The sequence below is a fragment of the Prionailurus viverrinus genome, chromosome C2 (genome assembly GCF_022837055.1).
Source record: "Prionailurus viverrinus isolate Anna chromosome C2, UM_Priviv_1.0, whole genome shotgun sequence".
Taxonomy (NCBI): domain Eukaryota; kingdom Metazoa; phylum Chordata; class Mammalia; order Carnivora; family Felidae; genus Prionailurus; species Prionailurus viverrinus.
Window position 1 is genome coordinate 51,140,781 of NC_062569.1, and position 27,306 is coordinate 51,168,086.

Here is a 27,306-nt window from a genome sequence, read left to right on the forward strand (position 1 = left end):
AAAATTTTTTTAATGTTTATTTATTTTTGAGACAGATAACAGAGCATGAACAGGGGAGGGTCAGAGAGAGAGAGAGAGAGAGAGACACAGAATCTGAAGCAGGCTCCAGGCTCTGAGCGCTCAGCACAGAACCCGACACGGGGCTCGAACTCACGGACCGTGAGATCATGACCTGAGCCGAAGTCGGACGCTTAACCGACTGAGCCACCCAGGCGCCCCTGGACTATGAGTTTAAACTACAGATGTTTGTCAGAAGTGCCCCAAGCAGCCTGGGATGTCCTGCTCAGAGCTAGCATTTACCAAGTGTCGACTCTTGCAAGGTTTAATTATGTCACCTAATTGAATCCTCACAAGGATCCTGTGCTCGTTTTATAAGACAGAAACTCCACTTCACCACACCTGGGCCACGTAGACCAGCTTAGGATAAGAGACCAAATACCCTCACTCCCCAACCCCGTTTGAGCATCCATCAAGCATTTGCCCTCTGACTGGTTTGATTTTTCAAGGATGTTGCTATTTGAAACGCTAGGCCTCCCAGTGGGAAGATGCCACCAGGGAAATGGAAACTTTGGGCATGGCTGGCCTGGGGTGGTAAACAGCCAGCGGGTGGTGGGGAGCAGTGGGCTGCGGGAAATGCCAATCAGCTGTGCCAGCAATTCTGCTTCTATTTCCCCAAGAAAAGCTGCAATCTAGGATTTGGTTTAGTGGTTGTTTTTTTTGTTTGTCTGTTTTGTTTTTTATGGGAAATCCTCTAGTTTTACATGTTGACAGTTGATTTAAAAAACAAACAAAACAGGGGCGCCTAGGGGGCTCAGTCGACTCTTGATTTTGGCTCAGGTCATGATCCCTTGGTTCGTGAGTTCGATCCCTGTGTCAGTCTCTGCGCTGACAGTGAGGAGCCTGCTTGGGGTTCTCTCCCTCTCTCTCTCTCTCTCCCTTTCTCTCTTCCCCTCCCCTACTCTCTCTCTCTCTCTCTCAAAAAAAATAAACTAAAAAAAAAAAAGCAAAACACAAACAAAACAAAACTTGTTTAATACCCTGCAGGTGAAATAACACGTTTGTGAGCTGGTTTGCAATTTATAGGTTAGGCTTTCTGCTAGATACAAAAATTCAAACACAGACTACAATGGGACCCCCTTTTTTTTTGTCGTTGTTCATGAAATGCACTTTTTATTAGAATGCATTAAAATTTTCAAAAATTCAGAACAAAGTTCTAAAGATATAAATGCTTAGGTATTTTTGTCACTACATTAATTTATCATATTAACATCGCCTTCTATTCCTAGGACGGTTTCCACAGGGCACGAAGCTGGAGGGTGTTATCTCTGTCACTGTTCACAAGGCAGCGGTGAGGTAGGCACCATTACTTCCACGGGTGCTCACAAGGACACTGAGGCTGGGAGAAGCCCAGTGACTAACTCAAACCCCATGACCATGTGCTGGCAGCCTAAAACCCAGCCAGGGCTTTCCAACTCTGACTGTGCTTTGCATTCAGTAAGCCCTGATTTTTAGTTTCCCCCACCAGTACGACTATACCGGTAAGTATTCTTCACTCCAGCCACATAATTTTTTCCCAAGTGAGCTCTGGTCATTAAGCAGAAAAGAAGTCATAAACACTCCTTGAAGCTAGCTTTCTTTTTAAGGGCCAATAAGGTAGAAAGTGATGTCTCTTTCCCTGGGGTGGGAGGACCTAAGAGTGAGTGGAAGGGGAAAACTGAATGTCCCACAAATGTTTGCAGCACTGGGGCATGCTCCAGGAAGGGGCCCTGTAGCTTTTCCAGATGGTGTCCAGCTTCCTTGGAGCAACCAAGGCCCATGCAGGTTTGACTCCAGACCTTGATCTTTATCCATACTGAATCATAACTTAGGCAACCTTCCTAGATCCACAAAGCGATTTGTCCCCAATACCTTTGTTCCATCAGGACAATGTAACTCAGGCCGTTTTGCATCAGGAACTAGTCACTACCAACTAATTTGCTCTAATCCCTTGCTTATCAATCCTTATTAAAAGGGACTATTGGAGTTCCTGCAGGACAGGCCTCCACAGTTGTTACAACTTGGATCAGCCCTCGGATTCTAATTGGTTTCTTCTTAAAAGGCCCAAGCCCTTTTATCCTGTAATGAATGTTGCAAAACACTTTTGAACAAAATATAATCTTTTCATGAGGTAGTCATTACCTCATGCTAACCATTACATGTTAATATGTAGAGAGAATAAAATAAAGCAGAGGCATTTCTCCTGTTAAGAAGGCTTTCTGGGTAGTGTGAGAACCTTCCCATATAAGGTACTTCTCACCAGGTGGTATAAAGAGCATCCGGGCCTAGAGGCTGACCCATTTCATCACCTTTGCAACTGTTTGTGGGAGACAATGTACAGAGAATGTTTATTATTGGAAGGAGCCCTGAAAGACAACATCAAGGGGAACCACAGTGCACATACGGAGTCGAGTGGCCTGGAATTTATTACCCAGCCTTGCACTAGCTCACGGTGTGGCTGGAGACAAGTCGAGCTCCTTGTCTCTCAGACAAAATGACCCCTGGGGGCAGGAAGGGCAAAGTGGAAAGGGCAAACAAGAATAACATCTACTAAGAACCCAATGAGCTGCCAGGTCGCATCGCTGGTATTATTACATGAGGCCTCGCATGTAATGCTCACAGTAGGACATCGGGATCCATGCCCCAGGCCACGTGACTTGTGGGTGGTGTGGCCAGAATCCAAAGCTGGATCTAGCAGACCCTAACATTGAGCTCTTTCCACAACTCAGTTCAGCACTTCTCAGACTCTGCCAATGAAGCATCTTCAGCAAGAGAAAAGACTGAAATACCTTGGATTTGTTTGTTCGGAGCTCCCACAACAAAGTACTACAAACTGAGTGGCTTCGACAATGGAAATGGATTGTCTCACAGTTCCGGAGGCCAGAAGTCTGAAATCAATGTGTTGACTCCGTTGGTTCCTTATGAGCCTATGAGAAAGAATATATTCCAGGCCCCTTCCCCAGCTTCTGGGGGTTTGCTGGCAATCTTTGGCACTCTTTGGCTTGTAAACACATCATCCGCATCTCTGCCTCCATCTTCACATGGCATTCTCCCTGTGTGCGTGTCTATGTCCAAATTTCCCCCTTTTTGTAAGGACCTACGCTACTCCAGTATGACCCCTCTAAACTAATTACACCCGCCATGACCCTCTTGCCCAAATTGGTTCACATTCTGAGGTAGTAGGGTTTAGGACTTCAACAGATTTGGTGGGGTTCAATTCAACCCATAACACTACCCACTGCAGGACCCTGATGGGATACCTAATGGCATCGGCCGTAGCATAACATGTCTTTGAAGTGTTGTGCATTACCTTTAAATTCATGAAACGGAGTGCTCTACTCCATTGTTACATCACTATTTAATACAAAAACATTTCCGAAAAGTCTGCGAGTAAAATTAGTGATCCACAAAACTGCTCCATGTTGATCCTAGGGATCCAAGACCCCATTGCCGGGCCCCTATCCCACATTTTTTCGTGTCCTTAGAGGATATTCATACCAAGTATGGAAGCCCCCCAAAGCAGAGACACTTGTAAGGAAGCAAAGGCACATTTAACCTAAACAGACATGAAGATTGTTGACTTAGGGCTGAACAATTCACATGAAACCATGTGAATTAAATACACAGAGAAAATATGGAGCATCCCTGACCAAAACCAACGAGGAAGCAGACCAGTGTGGAAATGCTCACAGAGAGCCCTGCTGGAACTGCACGGCTGTTTTTCATTCTCTTCTCTTTCCTTTTTAAAGGAAATCAGCGTCATATAAGCACTGTTCATCCTGTTTCCCCAGCACAATGGCTTTTGAAGAACATGCTTTTGAAGTGCAGGTACCGTGGTGTTTGGGGACAAAGATGACGGTTGTGGCAGTAATAGGCTTTGTAACACACTGATCAGATTCATATTTTTCTATTACAGTAAATGTGCCTCTAGTAATAGAACTTGCCAGCAACACTAACCATGGCCACGCTGTTCTTTTATTTCCAAAGAAATAACAGTTTCAAAAGTGACAAAGGACTCTGACAAAGGCCTAGCAATGGGAGCCAGAATGACTCAGTGGCAAGAAGGCCTTCTCGGTGTGGCTAGTTTATGGCCCCGCTTGGTTCATGACAGGAAAGCTGGTTGAGCCGATGCTTTTCCACACCCTGAGGGCCGGCCATCAGGCCTACGGGGGCTGGCTGCACTCTTACCCGAACTCGAGCCAGAGACAGCCTCTGATGGACAGAACTCAAAAGGCAGCACCAGGAACCTTGACGGCATGGAAAAAAAGACGGTGTTCTGCTTTCATCGCTTGAAAACATGGAGGCCACAACGTTCCTTAACTTTTTCCTCTCTGTTAGGGGAAATAGCAAACTTTACAAAGGCATTCGCTGTCCACTTAGAAGAAATATCTGTCAAAGTTTGACACCAATCAAGGAGAAGACATCTCCAAAGAAGGGGTATCCTGCAGGGTACGGCCAGCCGACAAGCTTGGAGAACACACCCAATCTGGGTTATTGCTCAGGGCAGCCATGAGCCTGGAGCTGCATGTCTAGAAGTCCCTACCGATCACTGAGTTCTAGAAGCTACGCTAAGCAAGCACAGAATGCCAAGAGGCACTCCGGAGAGACTCAGTGTTAGCAAATGTGGGTGACAAGACCCCCGAGTAAATTGTGTGAGGATGGAAGAGGGGGATCCGAAAGGGAAGGAGGGCAGGGGAGTCTGAGGAACTAGAGCCTGCCGGGGCACTCAGCCCCCTTCGGCAAGAAAGCAGCTCTCTCAGGGCAGCAAGGGGCAATTCCCATCTCTGGGGAGATGAGCTTTTCTCAGAAGCCAGGCGATTTCATCAGGTTTTTCCATAGCCCAGAGAGAATATCTCATGAGATTGCCCCACTCCACTCCCTCTGTGCTAATGTCACATTTGCCAGACCTATTGCAGTTTCCTGGTCATCCTGGTAACTGGAGGCAATGCTGGGAAGGTGTCCACTCAGGACAGGCAACAGGCACTGGGCCTCAGGACACTGACATTTAAATGGAGCAGAAACTGTAAATGATTTCTAAAGATCATGCTGTCTCTCCATTCTCTCTCCTCTCAGATCCCCGCCTGCCAGCTCTCTCCCCAGCCAGCCCACAGGGGTCATCTCCTTGGCAGCTGAGGCAGACAGAAGGGGCCAGACACTCAGCCAGGGCCTGGAGCCCACTGGCCCCGGGGCCCCACGTGCACTCTGGACCACATCTCATGCTGCCCGCCCTGCATTCCAAACCCCGGTCACGGCTCCAGAAAGATGCACATTTTAAAGCAGTACTATTGTCTGGCTTGTAAGCCTAGTTTCTGGTAAGTTCAGTTTGTGTGAATTATTGCCCCAACAGCTTATTAATGCCAGGGAAGAGACAGAAATCTAGTTCATGGATGGGGGAAGTGGAAGAGCAGACCCCCAGGCACAGTGCCCCCCAGGCTCTGGGACAGCAGGTGGCCCTGCCACCTCCGACTAGCTGTCCCTCCTAACAGTTTCTCATGTGCCCCTCAAAGTTTTCTGAAAGCCACTGGAATTCCCCAAACAAGATGGGACTGAGCCACAGAAAGCAGGACTCAGCCCAGTGGTAATAGTGGGGGGGGGGGGGGGGGGGGAAGAAAAAAAAAGGCCCTTAGGGGGAAAAAGGGGACAAAGTGGTGAAGTAGTGTAAAATTTAAATGCATTTGGGAGACTCGCCTCAAAATGACTAGGGCAGAACATCACGCTGGTTACATTAAAAAACAGAAGCAAAAACAAACCCATAAAAACTGGGAAGAGAGGAAGAGCCCCTGGTTATGATGCTCATTCCCTTCCCTCCGTCCTCATCCCACATAGTACTGGCTCCTAACCAGCGTGTTTGCTCCCCTCCCAAAGGGGACCTTTGACAAGCCCGGAGACACGTTCAGTGGCTGCACTGGGGGACGCTTGTGGGGCATCTTGAGGGTGGAGACCAGGCCTGCTGCTAACCAGCTTCCAGAACACACGCACCGCAGCCACCACGACTAAGTCGTCAGGCTCAAAGCATTCCGAGTGCCCCTGTTGAGAAACCTTGCCTGCAGAGAATGATTCTCTGGTCTCTCGGCAACCCACTTGCAGCCACACCATTCAAAATGTATGTGGGCGATTCATAATGCGGGAGGGTGCAGTAGTGACTGGGAACAAACACAAATTCCCAGACCGGTAACCGTGAGTTCTAAGAGGATCAACGATCAGCTGTAGTGAGTGATTCACTTTTCTGACCACCAGGAAAGAAGACCACCATCTCCAGAAGTCCCTCAAGAGTCCAGCCACTGGTGGTTTTATTGTCCAGTGATACAGGTCAAGGGGGTTCCATGGAACCTCGGCCCCCTAAGAGTTTACAGAATGAGACAGAGAGCAAAGACAGGGCAGCTAGCTAGCTAGCTAGATTCTTTTTTTTTTTTTTTTTTTTTTTTTTTTAATTTTAGGGAGGGGGAGAGAGAGAGAGAGAGAGAATGAATCTCAAGCAGGCACCACGCCGAATGTGACCTTGGGATCATGACCTGAGCGGAAATCAAGAGTCAGCTGTTCAACCGACTGAGCCACCCAGGCGCCCTGACCCAGCAGCCATTTAAAGGTTAGATGCACAAAGAGCAAAACTGAAATACAGGCCACACCAATGGCACATTATGGAACAGGCAGAAGCTGAGCATAATGCTGAGAAATGCTGGGGTGGGGAGGGGGGGGGAGGTGGGGAGGGGGAGATACAGTTATCATAGGTAAGTAAGGTGGCATCCAAAGGATGTAAGAGAAGGCAAGGAAAGCATCCATCACACCTCCCTTTCCTCGTACTTTCACTAAAACTCTCACCGTGTCCCATGCTTCGGGGCATGCAGACACAGAAGGCACCATCCCCGTGCTCCAAACACCTGCAGTCACGTGAGAGTGATAGGAATTGTGCACAAATAAGCAAATGACGAAAATGTCATTTTGAGAGGCACAGCCAGGCACGTGCAACAATGTTCGGTGAAAGGGGTGATGCCTGCATGCGGCAGAACTCTCACGTGACCTGGGCCTTGGAGCATGCGCCCTGCGGGTGGGAGGTGAGTTTGCCCCAGGAGTCCAGAGTTACAGGGGGGTTAGGGGTCCTGCGGCCAAAATCTCTGTAAAGAGGGTTTGGGCTTAACGCGTTAGTCCTGGCCTGTCTTCTGGTCACTGAACAAAACCCCCTGTGCTTCATTTTTCTCTCTTTCCTATTTCCAAGCAAAAAGACCATACCTACTCTTATGAGGAATCTCAGGCTATGAGGAGCCCTGTGGAGCTTAATGGCGAAACTACCCACATTGGCGAGGTTCCAGGCAGATGCTAGTGGTTACAACCCACAGGCTATCAGGTGTTGTTTCCTCTCCGGTGCATCTGCCTCACTCGGTAACAGCGACTCAGAAAACTACCCAGGCGAAAAGTCAGATGCTTTGAAGATGTACTAATAATTCAACAGCCCAAACGTTCTCCAGGACCAAATCTTTACCAGAGCTACTAACAAGTAGTCAGATGGACTGCCCTGTGCACTTTCTCCTCTGACAATGAACTCAGAGAGAGGTCAGCAGCCGGACACAGAAAGAGGAGAAGGGTCCTGAATACACACAGACAGTTTAATCACCCGTGAAGAAATCCAAGAGTTGACTGAAAGTGCTTTGTCAGGAAGAGTAGAGAGGCCCCTGCCCTCAGAGAAAGGCGAGGAAGGCTGGAGGTCGCCTGGACAGCAGAGATGGTGGCAGACCAGAGAGGCCACGGTGGAGACACCAAGGGCCTGGTGGGAAGGTCAGTGGGAAGACTCAGAAACAGGAGGGCAGGGAGAGCCAGCACTCTCCAAAGGACCTGGCAAACAAAAGTTCCCTAGAAAGAAGATCAAAATTTAGCTCAGTAGGAAGGGAAGACATTATTTTTAAAACCACCATATTTACTTAAGAGTATTCCTTCAAGTGTATGTCATTCCTGATTCCAGACTCCTCAGATTATTTGAAAGACTGGTTTATTCAGACTACATCAATGTCCCTTGCTTACATTTAAAAAATCAAGGTCAAGCTATGTTGATATGTGAAAGGGAATTTAGATGAATGAGGGCCAACTCCCAGGCTCTGGCCTTGTAATTACTTTCTTTGTAAGCCTGAATACCCAATCAGATGGATGCCTTCTCCACACTTTTTGTCACATTTATGGAATACCTTTAAACAATGGAATCTGGAAACTCCAGCAACATCTGTGTCCAAATATATCCAAGCCTGTTTATGTTTTTAATTGGAAATCCAACAATTTTAGATGAACTAATCCATGGTATCGTTGGAAGTGCATATTTTTTACATAATTCTTGAGAGCAGTTTGCAAACCATTAAAGTAACTCGGCATCATGCTTTATCTTCAAAAGATATCTCTCAACTGTGATTACTATCGGAATGAAATCAGGGGTAGCATTCAAAAAAGACTGCAGCATGAAAGGTTTGCAGAAGAATTCTGAATCCACTGGAAAACCATTGCTTTTAGGCCAGTTCTTCCATTTGCCTTGGCTCATGGTTGGTTTGTTCTCATTCCAATTAAAGATGCGACTCACTGAAGAGTCTTTAACTTCGTTAAAGCAAAGCTTTCTATTAAGGTTATCCGGCACTGGTGGGCTTCTAATCGGACATTCTCTGCAGGCAGGAGAATGCTACTTTGAAATCCTCCGGTTTTGTATGAAGCAACTCTCCTTTCTACACAGAGACTCTCATTTCTGTGGTCTGGCCTGGTGATATGTGTATTCCTTTATGCTCAGTTTGGTTATTTTAGGCCCGTATCTATGGGCCCACTAATTTCTATGAGAGGATGATTTGTGTAGAAGGAACGTTGTGTTTTTATTGAATCCTTGGTGATTAGAAAAAACTTAAACCAATTAAGGGTTCCCATCACCTGGAATTTCTTAGGAGGAAGTGACTTTCCAAGGCATGTGGGAATTATCAAGAAAATAATTTTCCCTTGAAATGGTGTGTTGGTACACAAGAGGAGGGCTGGGCAGGATATCAAGAGGAAGTGGTCGCTTGCACGTGAGGAAATGAGTTGCTATTTTCAAGGCTAGATGAACAGGAGACCAGGGCACATTTTCCTCATTTACCCTTTCATTTTAAAAGGTGGTGGAATTCAGGTACACCTTGATTGTTCTGGATAATAAAGGATACATGAGACATGAGTAGAAAAACCACAAATGGTCAGTAAAAGAAGTAAACCGGGGATCACTTTTTCTCCTGTTTATTAACATTCACACCAAGCTGTATATCTTGGTTACCATGGCCACGTGGTATCTGATGTCACAAGCCACATCATATAAAATCACAGAGGCCACGACAGGCAGGAAGAGAGGCCTGGCCTTGTTGTCTGAGTAATACAAACAGCCCAGTGTGTTGGACGTGAGCCTGGGAGTACTGCTGCCTGATGAGCCCAGCCTGGGAGCCGACTGGCCACCATCTCACCTCTTCTCCTGCCTCTGCCTGCCCCCTAGTGGACAGACGAGGGAAAGCGTGGGAGTCCACCTGGGGGGTCTTTGTGGAGACTGAAATAATGGCTCCCTGAGAACCCGCCTCCCCCAGCCCTGTTCCCAGGCACTGTCTGTGGATTTCTTGGAGAATCAGAGCTCCGCCTGGATGGAGTCTCCTTGGGATGAACACCTCCTCCATTTCTGTGTCATCTTCCAGGGGCCTTTGTCTACCTCTGCTCGCCCTGATTCTCAACTTGCAGTCACCTTCCCTTATGCAGTCCCCACAGGAAACATGCCTTTCCTAGAAAGGACAAATTGTTCATTCTTTGGGTCCTACACGCTGTAGGGAACCAACAGATTACTGTAGTATGAAACATGTTCCCACTACAGGAGCCTCATATGCATCCCATATGTCCGTACAGCCATTCATTTATTCATCAGAAACTTACTAGACTCCCGGCCCTGTGCCGTGCTCTGGAGACATGGAAGAAACCAAGCCAAGATTCCTGCCTGGAGGAACCCCCAGCCCAGGGAAGGGACAGCTCATCCATCAATTGCCATGGGATGAGGTCCATTCCACTAAGAAGGTATCAGCGCTGTGCTGTGGGAGCAAAGGCAGTAGGAAAGAGACATTTGGATTTGTCGTGGGTTTTTGCCACAGCACAGTTAGTCCAGCAACTGCTTTGTTCAAATGACTGAGGCAAATAAATGAGGCTGGCACAGGCCATCCTGATACCACACCCCTCTGGAGTACTCTGGCAGTGCTGGGTGTTTTCATCCCTGCCCAAGGCACAGTGATCTGACTGTCCCAGCCTATGTGGATGCTGCTGAAAGAGGCAGACACCGCCAGGAGCTCCCTCACATGACGCACTGCCTGATTTTCCCACTGTGGCAGCCCTCGGCTGCTGCCCACACTCTGCTCAGCTTTGCTCACTTCAAGCCTCCCTTAATTTTTCTGAAGCCCCCATTTCCCACATCGCTGATTCACAGATATGGAGGACCTAAGAAGAAAAAAATAAAATAATTATCTCAAATGATTCAGGAGCCCTCCTGGACTCTGTGATCTCTGTGTTGACTTTCACTTTAAAAGCCTGAGAGTAATAATATTGTCATCTGTGTAGGCAAAGCTGGAAGGAAAACAGATTAATGTTCTTCTAAACTCCTGCCTCTTGGCAAAAATTAGTGTAGAGAAGACAAATTCTCAGCCCGGGCATGACAGCCGAGGTGAAGGTAGCTGAAAAGAACCCAGAAGATGACAAGCTCCTGGGGTGAGGGCATCATCTTGTTCCTCTCTCTCTCTCCCTCTCTGTCTCTGTCTCTCTCTCTCTCTCTGGCAGTAAATATTTGTCGGAAGAATGGCTGCCGCCCTGAGTGAGTCCTGTCAAGCTGCCTGGGCTCTGGAAGAAACAGGAGTTGGGAAATGAAACCACTGGCAGGCCCTACGCTTGTCAGTTGAAGATTCAGGAATAAGGTGAAGGGACTTTACCTGCTACCAACGTGCTAGGAGAAATGCCCCTCAAGAAAGGGTGCAAACACTGGAGCCCCTAAGAAAGGGGGCCTGACAGGTCTCTGCCCAAATCAGCCCTTCCCCCTTGGCAAAGGAGAGCTGGCACAAATGCCACCCCCTCTCACTTCCCCCCAACACCCCCAGAGGCAGAGCAGTGTGGCTGGAGGGCGCGGGGACTGACCTGAAATCTGTGGTTTTCCCTGAGGCTGTTTCGGCCTGGGGGGAAGGGGAGTTACACACAACTACAGATGTTGTGCACTCTGCAAATTTTATAATTAGTCTAAAGAAACTCCAACATCCTCTTTTAGGATGGTGTACATTCAAATTCTCTTCCTGTGCCCCAGCTTTAGGTTCCATTAAATGCCCATTTGCCCCGCATTTCCCCCATATACCACCCTCAGTAGCACTCGTAATTCATTTCTTCACTCAACACATACTAACTGAGCGCCTGCCCTTTGCCGGGTCAGGCCAGCTACCAAAAATACGGTGTCAGCAAAAACAGACATGGTCCCTGCCCTCATGGAACTTCCACAATAGAAAAGGAGAAACCTTGATCAAATACCTACACGAATTAATGTGACATTGCAATGTGAAACTGTAATAAGGGGTTTGGTTTAATAAGAGATGTCAGGGAAATCTCTGAGGACATGATGAGTGAAATAAAATCTGAAGGAACAATAGGATTAACTAGGCCAGGTGGGTCCTGGGTCTCCCTGCGGTGGGATGGTGTCTGTGTCTTCAAAGCCATGAAAAGACTCAAGTGTGACCAGAGCACAGACAGCAAGGCGGGCAGGATACACCACAAGGCTGGGCTCAAGGCAGAGCTGGCCAGGGGAGGTGCCGAAGTGTTTAAGCGGATGGGCAATGTGATCAAATATGCATTTCAAAATGCTGCCCTGTAGAGAAAAACTTGGAAAGGGTCCTAAGTGGATGTCATAAGACCAGTTAGGAAGCCATTACAGGTGAGTTCAAGACTAGGAGGAGAGCAGTGAAGGAGAGAAAGGGGCAAAATTCTATTTAGGACCAACAATTGTCACAACGTGGTGATGGAACAGATAGGCTTACAGTCTATTCCACACGTGTACGATCTTCCAACAACCTCCCCAGCAATAAGCCCTCTCTTCATGGGCTAGATTACTCTCTGAGATACAAATACAATGTTCTCTTTTTCAGGTTTGTCCCTATGGATGCCTTCATGATTTCTCTCTAGCTTTCTCTAAAAATGAAGTGGAGGAACGTCCGTGATGCCTGGAACATATCAATTCAAAGGTCATGAGTTGAAATGTGATAACAACTCAGATTACAGGATTGTCAACTTCCAAGCTCCCATGACCTTAACTGAAGGGCTGAACGGTTGGGACGAGACCAAGAGGGCTTAACAACACTGTGAGCTGCCATAGCATTGGATGTGCTGAGTGCTCAAAATTCAGGTATTGTCCGATTAATCCACATATTCTTTTACTACACACTTAGGGGATGCTATTATAAGATTCCCGCCTCAGCTAGGAATTCAGTTAGCTACCAGATGCCCTCCTGCTGGGATCCTGGCTTCTACAAAACAGCCACTGGCCCATCTCAGGAGTGGTGTTTTATCACTATGCTATGCTAGGCACTAGGGACCGGAAGGTGAAGAAAAGTGTCCTTCCCCCCAGGAGTTGCAGCCTAGCAGGCCCATCAATCAGGATAGCACAGTGCGGTGTGCTACAGCACAGGCAGGGGCAAGGTGCCGTGTCCCCAAGGCAAGGGACAGGAGCTCTGCCTGACTGAATCAGGAAGGTTTTCCAGGAGGCACATCTAAGCCAGGGGTCAAGGGGTAAGCAAGAATTTATCTGGAGAAGAGGAGACTGGTTGTTTCGGGCAGAAAAAGTAGCTTATACAGAGTCACGAAGACACCTAAGAATAAGGTGTGACCAAAAAGTAATGGCCCACGGGTGATGGTGGGGCTATAGCAGGAGGTGAGACTGGAGACGGCACTGGTGGGTCACGTAGGCCCTTCACTACCTGCTTTGGGTACTGGTGTTAGTATTAGAGGTTCTCTTCCTGCATGACAAATCACCCCAAAACTTAGGTGCTTAAAACAACAAACATGTATTCTCTCACCATTCCTGCGGGTCAGGAATCCAGGCATGGTTTAGCGGTCCTCTGACTCAAGGTCTCATGGGCTGCAATCCAGGTATCAGCCAGGGCCGCAGTTACCTCAAGGTTCGACTGGGGGAGGATCACCTTCCAGGCTCACTCGCCTGGCCGTCGGCCAATCTCAGGTCCTCGCTGGCTGCTTGCTAGAGACGTCAGTTCCTTGCCACATGGGCCTCTCCATAGGGCAGCTCACAACTTGGCAGCTGGCAGAGAGAGAGAGAAAGAGAGAGAAAGACAGATGACAGAGACGAGAGAGAAACAGGGAGAGAGGTCGAGAGAAAGACATGGTCTTTTTGTAATCTAATCTCAGAAATGACATCCCATCACTTTTGTTCATTCTGTTGAAAGAGACTCACCAGGTCCAGCCCACATGCCCACAGGTGAGGGGGTTTACACAGGGTGTGAATACTCGCAGGTGATGATCACTGGGGTCATTTTAGAGGCTGCCTACCACATACATGAGAGCTATTTAAGACACAATCCCAGCATCATCCCATTCTGCATAAATTATAGAGAGAGACATATAATTTCACTGCCTATGAGGTTGTTTTTGTTGATGGGTACACTCTGGTCCCGAAGAGCCCTGAAGAATAATGTGCTTCATTTCACATCTCTCCCTAAGGATTTTATACAACCCACTTGGCACTCACGCCGTTATTATTACGTGGATTCAGCCCAAAGCTGCCTGTGTGGGTAGAGAGAGGTGGGAAGGTGAGGAGGCAGAGAGAGGAAGTGATTGGGACCCCAGATTGAACAAGAAAAAGGTCACACGCCAACTGAAAATTAGAAATGAATCTGAGTGGAACTAAGTATCGTGGTTGACAGCTCACACACGCGGAGCCAACTTGCCACAGCTTGGCCGCGGACCTTGGTTTTCCCACACGCAACTGAAAATAACTAACATTCATCCTGAGGGAGTGCCACTAAAATAAGTAACTACTGGGAGCTATACCTCACTGTTCATTCAAGCTGGAAGCAGTCTGCAATTACTTGGCTGAAATTAGACACAAATTAAATTGCCACTTCCGGAACCCTTTTCTCCGGTACTATATTGCAAAACAGAAACTGCTTTTTGAACTCTGACGGTTTAGATTTTGTTTCCTTCCTTACAAATAAATTCGATATCCGACAGACTCTCCACAAGGGCAGATTACTGACACTAACCTCTCGGGAGACCTAATCTTTTCAGAAGCCTGGTTTTCTGAGTTGCAGACCTGGGTTAATTGTTATGGACAGAGTGACAGGCTGGTAAAAGGGACTAGAGAGGAGAGCTACTTGCCCACATTTGAAGTAGAGCGCATGGTGGAGGAGAGAGGGCTAGCAGAGAATTTTGCCCTGAGATATATGTGGATGGCTTTGCTCCCAGTTTTTTTGGTCATCTGAAAGCTCTCAGGTCTGCATCCATCTAATTTTTTTTTTAATTTTTTCAATCTTTGTGTTTGAGAGAGAGACAGAATGTGAGCAGGGGAGGAGCAGAGAGAGAAGGAGACACAGAAACCGAAGCAAGCTCCAGGCTCTGAGCTGTCAGCACACAGCTGGACACGGGGCTCGAATTCATGAACCGCAAGATCATGACCTGAGCCGAAGTTGGATGCTCAACCAACTGAGCCACCCAAGGCATCCCATTCTGCATCCATTCAAATATGGAAGTTCTCCTATGATTTTTAAAAACAAAATTAACACACATACGTGAAAACAGTAATAATGATACCTCGAGGGTCTCCCCTCAAACTTGTCTAAGAAGGAACTGGCACGCAGATAATGTGGGTGTTTGGGGGTTTTCTGTTACAAAAGAGCCCTGAACTGTATTATCTCCTTAATAAAACACCATCTTCCTGTCAAGGAAGAACCTGCCATTGGAAGATGTGGACAGATATCAAAGAGCCCAGCTGTGCTGGAACCTAGGAGGCAGTGGAAGCTATCGGGGGAGGTGGCTTCTCCATAACTTTGAATTCTAACTTCCCTTTGCAGAAGGGCAAAGAGTACTTTCTTCCCGTTGTTGGAGACATTAGTTAGTCACAGACGAAGCACATTTAAAACTAACCCCCACCCCCTTTCACCAGTTCCACACATTCTCACCCTATATACTTATTCTGATCTGGTGAATCTTAGAAGTGACAAGTTAAACAAAGAGGTTTCCAGGTATCCTCTCCTCCTCCATGAAGGTTTTCTTTCTTTCTTTTTTTTTTTTTTTTGTCTCCATAATTCTTTAACAGAAAACTAAGTCACCTAAGCAAACCTCTACAACCTTGCTTTAATTTTAGGGGTTATTTCATGCCCAGAATAACTTTTAAAATTATTTTTAGTATCTCCTTTTCCAGACTTCCAGAAAATAGAATGAAGTTAAACGAAATCAAAGTAAACTGAGTAATCTGAAATGAATTGATGTCAGCAGCGATTCCGCAAGCAGCTCTCTCCCACATCACATCCCCCGGGAGTGGTGAGCTCAGCACTGCATTTATTCTGACAGAGCAGAGGGAACACACAGACTCTGGCTGGCTCAGACCAGCTGAAAATCCAAGGCAACCACCCTTTCTGGACAACTTTCTGCCTTTCCAGCACTTAGCATGGCCTGAAAATTCCTGTCTGGGGAGGCAGGACTTTAAGTCCTAGCAGGACAAAGTCATTCACTTAACGGTGACAACCTGAAGAGCCAGTTGGTGGAAGGGCCCCACTTTCTTGCCCCCTCCAGCCCACTGATCCAAACCTCCTAGAGGCCATCCCACCTGCAACTGGCCTAGAGGCCAGATAACCTCCGACTTGGACATCAGAAGTTAGCAAAGTGCAGGAAGGACGGAGGGGATCAACAAGGGCAAAATCAAAATGCTGATATCTCATTTGTTTTCGCCGTGCAGGTAACTTTTGGATTTGCATCCTTTTTCCTTCTCTGATTTCAAAAAACAAAAAACAAAACCCTAAAAATTCTTAAGTTCTGAGGAGGGACTCTGCAGCAGGAAGAGGAATAAGATCACAGGATGAATAGGGAAAAGGCTGCACGTGTTCTCTCCCCCACGTCCTCTCCCCTGTCACCCCAACACACGCGCGCGAGCTTCAACCAGTGTGTAAAAATAGCTGCCTGGGTTTTGTTATTCATCCGTAAGCAGGAATGATGGGCGGGCTTCTCCCTGCACTGCCTGCTGCCCTTGAGTAGCTTGTACTATCAGGTGACGCCTCACGCCTCCCAGTCCCCACCCCTCGCCAGATAAAAGTCTTCCGTGACGTTAGAAATTTTCATTTTAATGGAGAAGAAAACCCGCCCCGCTTTCCGCGTTGGCGGGGCGGGAGCTCCCCTCCTCCACGCCCTAGGCCCCTGCGCCGCGAGAGCGGTTCCATCTGTGCTCGGACATAACGGCCTCTCTGTGCCTCCCGGCACGTCCAGCGCGAGGGCGTCCGGGCCGGAACACGCCCTCCCGCACGGGGCACAGCTTTCCCAGGGGCCTGGGGAGAGGCTCTGGCCTTTCCTAATGAGGGCCAGGCGCCTCCCCTGTGGGCTCGGTCCAGGCAGGCGCACCCCGTCCCCCCGGGGTACACTGATTGCCTCAGGGGGGTTGGGGGGGAGGGGAGTCTCGGACGATCCCTGCACTGCCTCCCCGGCGACCGGAGCTAGCGCATGCGTGGAGAGGCTCCGGGCGCTGGCGGCCTGAGGCCGCGCATGCGCCAGCCAGCCTTGGGGCGGGGGGCTGTCCGCGGAGATCGGAGCTCCTCTGGTTTAGGCCCTTGTCTGTTTCCTGGCAGCACCTCAGGGACAGTGCAGCATTGGAAGAGAGCCACAGAATGCTTAGAGCTCCTTAGAGAGCATCTGTTTCATGCCTCCATTTTACAGATGAGGAAATAGAGCCAAAGAGGCGATGGGAAGTGACCAAAGCTGCATTTCTGAATTCTGACACCTGGGACCAGATCCAGCTCTTATTGGCCTGGTTTAGGTACTTAAACATTTATCAAGCTCCTGGATACTGTATACTGAATGTATGCATGGTATGAAAGAGAGCCACGAATGCATCAGAAGCAGTGTAACCATGCCTGCTCCAGACTTGGGCATAGAATGAGACAGACCTGGCTTTGATTTGATGATTTGCAGGACTACACCACTAGCTGGATGGCCTTAGTGATACTTGGCTAAGGTCTCTAAGTTGTAGTTCCCCGGTCTGCAAAAAAGGAGATAAAACAGGACTTACTGCTAGGTTGCAGAGTTTAAATGAGATAAGGTGCACATTGCTTAGCATGGTCACTGCACGTGGAAGGCACTCAAATAAATGTCTGTGCAATATTTTGAGAGGTAAAAGTGCTAGGCACATAGGCGTTCATGAGACAAACACGATACTCATTTCCAGACGGAAGTCAGGCAGAACAAGAGGGAAGGTACTTTCCCCAGTGCGGTACTGGGCGAGACTTACACAGGGTTACGGGACCTGGCACTACAGAGACAAGAAAAATGGTCTCTGTTTATCTTTCCACTAGCTGCTCCCACCCAGCCCTCTCCTCTTCCTCCTTTTCCAACTCTCACCGTGACTCATGGTGGCTGCAGAGATACATCAGAACCTCTTATCAGAGTGAAATGGGTTCTGTGAAGTAGTTTAATTTATGTTTGAAGTTCTACTTTTTTTTTTTTTTTTTTTTTTTTTATCACGGGGCCTCTCTCCTCTTTTCCTGGGCGGGACAGGCTGGAGAAGGAACAATAGATTTATGTGAATAGGAAGGAATGGTGGTTAAGCCCCTAAGGTGTCAGACTGGAGTAGTCTGGAATCATAAATCATCAGAGTTGAAGATTGTCTGGGACAACGCCCTTGTATTAATGAAAGAGCCTTGAAAAACTTTAAAAGCTTTAGGCTCAAGTTAGAAAGGCCTGATTTTCTGTGTCCACATAGTTCATTCATGCATTCATGCACATTGCTCTGGGGTATGTTACATACTGCCAGGTACAAGGTTGTCTCAATAAGCAGGGAAAGGGAAACAGAAAATAGGAATCCAGGAGGATTCCCAGGTTCTTCGTGCAGTTTCATGGATGGTGATACCATTTACTGTGATAGCGACTAGAGGAATGGAAACTATTCGGAGAGGAAGATGGCATGTTTTGAACATGTTTTTTATGTGCATGGGATTTCCGGGGATGATCTCCAGAAGGCATTTAGGAACATGGGTGCCAAGCCCATCAGAGAGAGGCCTAGAAATGCCCAATTGGAAGTGGTCAACATAGAGGTAGTCACTGAGCTGGGCTGAGATGGTCCAGAGAGAGCGGGCAGAATGAGAAGATCATGGGATGGGTGAGAACTGAACCTGACAGATACCAGCTTCTAAGGGTGAAATAGGGGTTCTGAGGAGAGGGCAGAAAAGTGAAAAGAAAACTAGGGGGGGAAATGTCATCAAGCAGTCCAAATGCAAAGGGTCTCTAGGGTGAGGAAGTGATCAAGAGTGAAAAATGCCACAGAGGGGTCCAGCACATGAACACTGGCATGCAACCATAGACAATGAGGAAGTCAAGTCATTGATGACTCGTGTGACCCCAGTTTCGGTGGGGTCATGAGAGCAGAAACCAGGTCACAAGGGGTTAGAAGCAAATGGAGTCAGGGAAGAGAGCAGCAGGGAGAGTGGGTACATAGCCCACTGTTTCAGAAGAGTTGGTTGGGCAGAGAAGGGGAAATTACAGTCGGGGAGGCCAGGTGAGTTTTTTGTCAATGTCTTTTTACTATGAGAAACTGAAACATGCTGAGAGGGTAAAGAGAAGCAGGAAGGGCCAACAGGGAGGAATAGGATGGGGTCTCAGTACAGCCTCCACAGAGGTGAATAGGAGGAGAGGGTATTCTGCCCCCAGGTAACCCAGAAGAAGGATCCTCTTCTTTCATTTCCTTCTACCACGTGAACAGGAGTGGTGCATTTAAAAGGCTTATGGATGGATTTGAGGAGCTCTTTAAAGCAAGCTTTGTGTCATGCATCTAGCCATGGCATCAATCTGACTGTCAAATGCATTTAATTAACCCATTTGCATGTGGAGCTGTGCTTAATGCCACATAAATGATGTGACATAGATTCTGTTATTACCAGGTCTGTCAGGACTCTGGGGAGCGAGTGACTGAAACCACCTCTAACCAGCCAAACCAAAAATGGAATCCATCACTTTGCTCAACTGGGTAGACTGGCTTTAGGGATGGTTAGATTTTAGGTGCTTAAAAGATGTTGTTAGGAATAACGAGGATTATGACATATGAATTCAGTCCACCCAAGGCATTCATCTGCCTGGTGGGGGTGGGGGCGGGGGGATGAAGATTCTCTCCTGAAGGTATGCAAAGAGAAAGGAAAGGTGACACTCAGCTTCACACATTCAAAGGTAGAGTTTTGTAGCAGGACAATAGCCATGTAATGCAAGCTCTTACCTTAAGAAAATACCCTCTGCATTCCCTTACCTTCTCCTTTAGCAGATCAAGGACTGGGTTTGGTAGGCTAAAATTGGTGTTTTATGTATGAGAGGTCTAGACAGGAAGAGAAGGGGGGGTTGTGGGGGGACAGAAGCAGCAGAACCAGCCAAGAAAGAGGACTAGGAGGAGCAATAGTATTGGAAAAGTAATGACTAACCCCACAGGCATGAAAGGACCTTCTCCCCTGCTACCTCCTCCCCACTAGAATTATAAGAGGGCCTGCCTGTGGAGCCTCACACTGATCAGACAGAGGGAGGCCCACCATGGACTTCCCAAGCTGTGCTAGTCCCCTTAGAGCCTAGACCCTACTCAGATGTAGCAGCCAGTCTGTGGCCAACTTGTCAGAGGTGATCACTGTAAGAAGGTGACTCGGTGATGTGGGTCAAGTAGACCCCTATGATCAGGATGGTTAGGAAGTCATAGCCAGAAGTCAGAAGCACCTGAAAAGAACAGAAAAGAGGCTAAGCCAGCCCGGGAGCACCTTTGAGAGCACTGTCTCAGACTAGAAGATGGACCACCAACTCACCATGCACAGACTTCCACGTCAGAGGCTGACAGCACACCCAGGACAGACAAAAAGTGGACACTGCCCTGAGCTGGCCAGACATCAGGCAGCTATACCCCAGGACCATGCAAGGCCAAGAGTTCCCTTCCTCTCAATACTGTGAGGGTATAGAAGCCACACACCTCCCTACCTCTACCCTACAGACCCTACAAGGGTGATCAAAACATTTAAAAATCCTGACAGGCTCAGATACTGACCCATCTGAACAGAGACATTCCTCTGTGCCCAACATTAACCTTTTTGTCGACAGATTGTGAGGAGCTTGGAGAAAAGTCCCAGAGAAGGGGCACTGAGGGTTGCTCAGGGAACTCCGGGCAGCACCTGTTTACCAACTGCCCCAGGCATATTTCAACATTTTATCAATCAGGTCAACCATGATGATGTGTACAGGTGAATACGAGCCAAACACCATCATCTTTATTGGCAAAGCAAAGAAGAGCAAGGCCATCTGAGAATTGAGCATGTTCTCAAAGGGGATATTGAAATCATTGGATTGGACTAGGACTTAAACCAGTTTCTCCCCCTACTATCTAGTGCCTCCAGATAGATTATGGGCAAATAAGAAAAAGTACATCTTATTGATACATCCACATTGCAGTGTATGCTGAATTTACCATCTATTTGCTTTCTTTTAGTCTGGCTTCACTTTTAGGAGAACAGCTCCAAGCATTAGCAACCCCAAAGGGCAAAGCACATCTTTCTCAATAGGGCCAGCAATAGTCCCAGGTCACATTCTCCCTGGCCCAGCTTTACTCACCTACCCATCTCTGAACCAATCCCTGGTTGGCCAGGCCCAGGTCACATGACTTTTTCTCAGCTCAGGGTCTGAAAGTGGGGACAGCCATGACTCCCTCAAGGAATCAAGATGCCGTTAGCAGAAAACGTACTGGTTTTTGAACTGGCAGGCACAATGAGGCACAACACTGTTGCCTTATGGGGTATGACCTTCTAAGGTTCAGGGATGAGTGGAATGGCTCCACAGCATCAAATAAATTGTCCCTTGAGCATTTATCCAGAAGTTGATGTGTGTAGATAACTAATATTGAAAATCATAAATCAAAGCAGAATTTGTCTCCTATTATGATACTGATTAAATTAATTTTTAATGATTGAGCTAGAGGAATATAATCAACTAAGTGTTCACTAGGGTTTAAAGCATAGTGCATTTCATAAATCCATTTAGAAAATACTCAGTCTCTCTTGTGAATGTGAAGACAACTCTCTTTCTTTTCCTCTGTGTATTATTGTCTCTTTGTAAAGCAAACCAGACTTTCCTAAATCCAAAAGAAACTAGATAATTAGTTATTGCCTATAAAAAAATTGTTTTTGTAATAAATAAAAACTTTAATTATCCAGGGAGAGAGAGTAAAGGCAGCATCGGGTTTTCTTCACAGATTTTTATTTTCAATATCATAAAACACTTCACTCCATATACTTTTTTTAAGTCAGCCCTAAGTAAAAGGAGATATTTAAGTTCTCAGGAAAGGAAAAATAATCATCAATTTTACTCTAAAATTTATGCTGTGTCTTTTTGGAAATAATATTATTCCATAAGGAATATCTTAAAATTTACAATTTATAAAATTTGCATCTCAGAGTTGAAAAACTGTTTTTCAACTCTGAACAAAACAAAAAATCACTAATCACAATAAGTAGAAATAAACTTGTCGTGCCCTGATGGTTGAGTCACATATTTAATTCAGAAGGGGCTGGCTTTCTCTGCATGTGGAATCCAGGCATTCATTTATGCATCAAATATTTATCACACCCTTCGTAGCTTTCCTGCTCTATGCTGGGCACTGGGGATGCAAAGATGAGTCAGGGAAGGAAGGAGACAAGCGGATAACACAAAGCTCCGCAAAGGTGTGCGGGCATGCTGAGGGCTTGTAGGAAGGAACAGTTGATTTTTCAGCAGGGTGGATGGCTCAGAGGCTAGCTGGAGTAATAAGCGGCCTGAAGGCTTTGCGTTTCTCACAGTGACCAGAGCTGTGCTGGAGAAGTGTTTGTAGACATGTTATTGCCCTGGCTAAGATGGAGGACATTTGGAAATCCTCTTTGGCAGCCCTCCAGAGGCAGCTGGGCTCTGCGTCAGCTAAGAAACGAGAACTCCTGGTTTTCCCAACACCTCAGTATGTGTGTTCTGACCCTGCTTGCCTAGGCCGGGGGATTCCAGGCATCCATTCGACATACTCCAACTTTCAGTTGTTTTCGAGCAGCCACCGTGGGCTAGATCCTGTTCAAGCGAAGCAGCCACAATGTCAGGGAGCTTACCTCTAGAGGAGGGGAGGGGGACAAATAGTAGACCAAAATGGTGATAAGTAGTACAAAGGAAAACAAAGCAAGAATGGGAAGGCAGGGAATGTGCGGTGGGGGTATACAGTATAAAACAGGGTCTATAAGAGATCCAGCCTAAAATTAGTTTCCCTGGTTACCTGAGCACCCAAGAACTGTGGCTGTTGGTGCATTAGGAACCCACCAAGAAAGTGGAGTGGTGCCTGACTCCAGAGTTGCCAAGGAATGACCACCTCAGTCTGACAAAGGCTGGTGTGCATCCCCTGTCCCTCCCCCAGAGAGTGTTCTCATCTGGTGAGTGGATCTGGTACAGAGTCTAGGATAGGAGCTCATGCCTGGAGGAAATGGGATATTTATTCTGGAGGCGAGTACCCTAATAGCATCTAGGGGAGAAGGGCATCCAGCTCCCCCCAAAGAGAGCTGTAGCAAAGCACAGATAAAAGCTCAAGGCCTGGGCCAAGAGTGCTGGGGCCCAGTCTGGGTGAAGGCCCCCAGTGGAAAGGGAAGTATCAACCAGGAAGGGGCCAGACACCAGGTCATTGGAGTGGGCTAGAAGGGACGCCTGGGTTGGGGTGGGAACAAGGGGGCACAGACCCCTCCCTACTGGGTACCTGGATGGGGGGCAGAATGAAGAACTCAGGTTCAGGACCTTTAGGCTGGAGCACAGAGTGTAGGGTGGCCAGGTGTAGAAGCTTTGGGAACAAGTCAAGGGTTTTGTGTTAATCTCAGGTCTACTGACACTGGCTAAGGCGTCTTTCAGCTATAGCCAAGGCTTGCTTGTTCTGTCATTTGTATAAGCACCACAGTGGTTTTAACCATGAGCCAAATAACACTGAAATAAATTATAGTTGTACTGGGAGGGCAGCTGAGGGAGGGGGACAGAATGGCAAGGAATCTCCAATAGTTTGTGCCTAAAGCCTAATTGCAATGGAAACCAAGTAGAAAGAGACCTAGGCCCCTAAGGAGGATAAAAGTATGTACAACAAACTGACCAGCACAGCATGCCCTCCTGTATGGATGCCAGGATCAGAACAACATGTCACGCTGCCACTTTGATCATGGGATTTGGATCAGAAAGAACATGGGATTTGGATTTCGGCCTGGGCTTGGCCCTGGTCTCTGCCACCTGTTGGCTGTATGACTTTGGGTAAGTTACTTGACCCTCTGAGGCTTTGTTTCTTCATCTGTGTAGTGGGAGGGTGCAAGCTGGAGCCTGTGCTGGGATTCAGTTGTGCCTGGAAAGCCAGTGGGAAACCCCACAGGGACCAAGGAATCTGCTTCTCTTGCAGAGCTGCAAGGAGCCAAGTACAGTGAGCTCACCAAGTGGCAAAGTGTCCGTGCCGGAGAAAGGAGTACTTTTGAGAATGCTATGATAATAATGGCTGAACGTATCCTTGGCCCTACCCGTGCTGGATCCATGTCTGATTCCTGAACAGAGCTGTCACTGAAAGCTCACAGGATTATTTACTAAATACTCTACTGAGGGACAGGATCACTGTGATGAGACCCCCATAAACGAGTGTAACGGGAGAGGAAGGCATCATCTCCACAGGGCAGCTTTGCCAGAGTGAGACGGCAGAGCAGGGAGAAGGGCAGTGTCTGGCAGGCGGGCATTGCCTTCTTGGCGAGTAAATACAAGACACCTCACCCAGGGGCCCCCCAGATGCAGAGGGGGGGTCTAGGTGACAGATGGTGGTAAGACACTAACGTGGATTATTAGTCTCATCATGGCTTCATTTGCCCCACATGAGGTGAGAGAATCTTGGTTGAAAATAAGGATGTTCAAGCATGAGAAGTACACGGCAAGTACACAGTAAATGTCAGATTCCCCTCAGAAACCACCTAAGGAACCCGATGGGCCCCCTGGAGGACTGTTCGGGACATGCCCTGGTCTGTCTGGGGATTGAAACAGCATTCCCGTGGCAAAGATTTTTAATCAAAAAGGAAACTAGCACATATCTTTGAGCACTTGCAATGTGCCAGTGAGGTATATGTGCTAAGAGGGGTTTGAATTATCTTTGTCTCAGCACTTGACAGTTTACAAAATACCCTGATAATGCATTTTATTCACATTAGTCTTCACAACGACCTAACAATGTAGGATCCCCATCTACAGATTTGAAGATGGAGTTCCGGAGAAGTTAAGTAATTTAACCACTAAGGGGTGCAACTGGGCTCTCTTTGGTGGGACGCTGAGCCCAAACAAATGAAAGAATGAGGCAAAAACTCAGCAAATACTGAAACCTGAAGTTCTGACCGAAAGAGCTAGAGAGAAAGACAGGTCTTAATGGCTGGACCTCCAGAAGGTGTCAGCTGGGACTGGAGCCGGATCTCACCGGAGGGTGGCTGGAGGGGGACAGGATGTAGACGAGGAGGCACCACACACGTGGGGGAGGGCATGCTCCCCCTCCTGCCCCTGGAGCCGTCCCGGCTTGTCACATTTCAGAGAATTTTTATGGCCTTTCAAAAGGAAATTGCTACTCTCATTTCCCCCCGAAGTAACAACGAGGCTTTGCTCTTACTGTGGTGTCTGGACCATCCAGATCACTTCTCGTGACTTCAGCGACTGCCTGTCTCAGGGTCTGTATCCCCATCATTTCTAATTCTTCTTGGAGAAGTATTTATGACGTTCTAAAAGTATGCAAAGCCACACACTGAAATGTGCCACTATTAGAACATTAGTTAACCAGAAATTATGCTCATTTCAAATTGCAGACGAGGGGCGCCTGGGTGGCGCAGTCGGTTAAGCGTCTGACTTCAGCCAGGTCACGATCTCGCGGTCCGTGAGTTCGAGCCCCGCGTCAGGCTCTGGGCTGATGGCTCAGAGCCTGGAGCCTGTTTCGGATTCTGTGTCTCTCTCTCTCTCTGCCCCTCCCCCGTTCATGCTCTGTCTCTGTCCCAAAAATAAATAAACGTTGAAAAAAAATTTAAAAAAAAATTGCAGACGAAAACGGAGGATACAGGAAAAGGAATGAGCATTTATGGGCCAGACTGTGCTGGTACCTTTCACATTCATGATCCCTTTTACTATTCATTACAGTGTAATGTGGAAGATGATATCAATTCCACTTTGGCAGTTGAAGAAATGGAAGTTCAGAGAGATAAAGTAACGTGGCCGAAGTCATACAGCTACTAAGGGGCAAACCTAGGATTTGAATCCAGGTCTGACTTCAGAAGACTCTGGTTTCCAATATAGCATAATTTATCACTTGTGAAATTCAGGTGGCACTGAGAGTGACCGTACAATTTTTTATCCTATTTTTCTTTTACTAATTCAAGTTTACAAGCCATGTCATTTCCAGATTACCAGCTTCAGAAAGTTCTTAAGTCATTGAAGTCCCCAGGATTCAAAGACAGTGCCTATCAAAAATGGGGCCCACCTTGCATTGGGTAGAGGAGGAGGAGGAGATTGGCAGGTGATCCTGCCTCATTTCCTCAAACTCTGTTTAATACAAACGCCAAAGTTTGACATTTCTGACCGCTTTACTTTCTTTGGCAACTTCAACTCTGACGAGAGAGTAAGAAATATGTCTCCCCTTGACAGGAACAAGGTGTGCAGTGAAGGACCTCAGGTGCTGTGCTGCATTTTGACAGTTCCTTAGAAGAAAGCACTCCTGCCTGTTCTATTCAATCTCAGTCCAGGTGAGTCACCACATTTTCAGTCAGGCAAGTATTTTAAGGAACGAGAAGTCTAAGCTGGAAGCAGAGAAAGGCGAGGGATGAATTATCACCAGTAGCTTTGATGATGATGTGTTGTCATGGTGCCACGAGACTCATTTCCAGTTAGGGTCCCAGTCACCGCTGCTTTGCTGGAATTTTTGACACGGGAGACTGGTGGCCACCCCAATACAGGCGTGAGACACGGGCAGGTGCACATGTATTTACCCAGAGCAGACCCCCACTCTAGAGGGCTCGCGTTGGTTATTTGGGGCATGTTTAAAAGGATGTGCTCACATGGATGGATCATCTTGTGGGGAGCCAGTATGACCACTTACCCCGCTCCTGTGACATTGCCCGAAGTTTTGGGGCAGAATCAGGGACTTCCTGACCCACCTCAGCATCTGCTCTCTGGTTTTCAGTATTTGAGTCTGCACGATGCCACCACTCGGAGTCTCCTGTGCTGGCACCTACATTGCAAAGCTCTGTGGTATCTATACTGAAGTGGACCAGGAGGCTACCTATGAGCAGAAATGTAAGTTCTGTCGTAGCCCTCTTGGATGAACCATCAGGATGCACTGTGTTCCTCACTCAGACTTCCCACTGGGTTGCTTCCCTGTCTCCTGCTCCTCTTTCTTCTGCCCTGACCTGGGGGACTCCAGGAGGGTGGGGTGGGGATGCGAGTAACCTTGTTATCTAGCTTTTCCTGAATCCCCTTAAACTTTCACATGAATGTGAAAAACAAGCAAGTTCATGGGGCGCCTGGGTGGCTCAGTCGGTTGAGTGTATGGCTCCTGATTTCGGCTCAGGCATGATCCCAGGCTCTTGAGATTGAGCCCCGCGTCGGCTCTGTGCTGAGTGTGGAGCCTGCTTGGGATTCTCTCTCTTTCTCTCTCTCTCTCTCTCTCTCTCTCTGTCCCTCCTCCATGTTCTCTTTTTCAAAATAAATAAATAAACATTAAAAACAAACAACAACAACAAAAAGAAACAAGCAAGCTCCATACCTGGGCCCTGCAGCCCCCTCCCCCAGATTCTGAGTCAGGGGCCTGAGGTAGACTTATTTTTATTAAGGGCCCAAGTGATTCAATTGCAGGTGATCCTGGGCCACACTGAAAAACACTGGGGCAGGAATAAGCCAGCAAGTGTATGAGATACATCTGGTGTGAATGGTAATTCATCTAGTTTCTTAAAATAGTATTATGGGCTAAATTGTGACCCCCACCCCCGAATTTATACATTGAAGTCCTCA

At 47.5% G+C, this 27,306-nt stretch overlaps 1 protein-coding gene across 4 annotated transcripts in view; it reads left to right on the forward strand.

Moving 5' to 3' along the window:
• The window catches only part of LEKR1 (leucine, glutamate and lysine rich 1), a 222,762-nt gene extending 217,425 nt beyond the window's left edge, over positions 1-5,337 (forward strand). For all 4 annotated transcript variants that reach the window (XR_007155716.1, XR_007155720.1, XR_007155718.1 and 1 more), the window contains 2 exons: positions 1,287-1,353; positions 5,110-5,337. The gene's annotated coding sequence lies outside the window, so the exon portion shown is untranslated. The remainder of the gene's footprint in view (positions 1-1,286; positions 1,354-5,109) is intronic.
• The last annotated feature ends 21,969 nt before the right edge of the window (positions 5,338-27,306 follow it).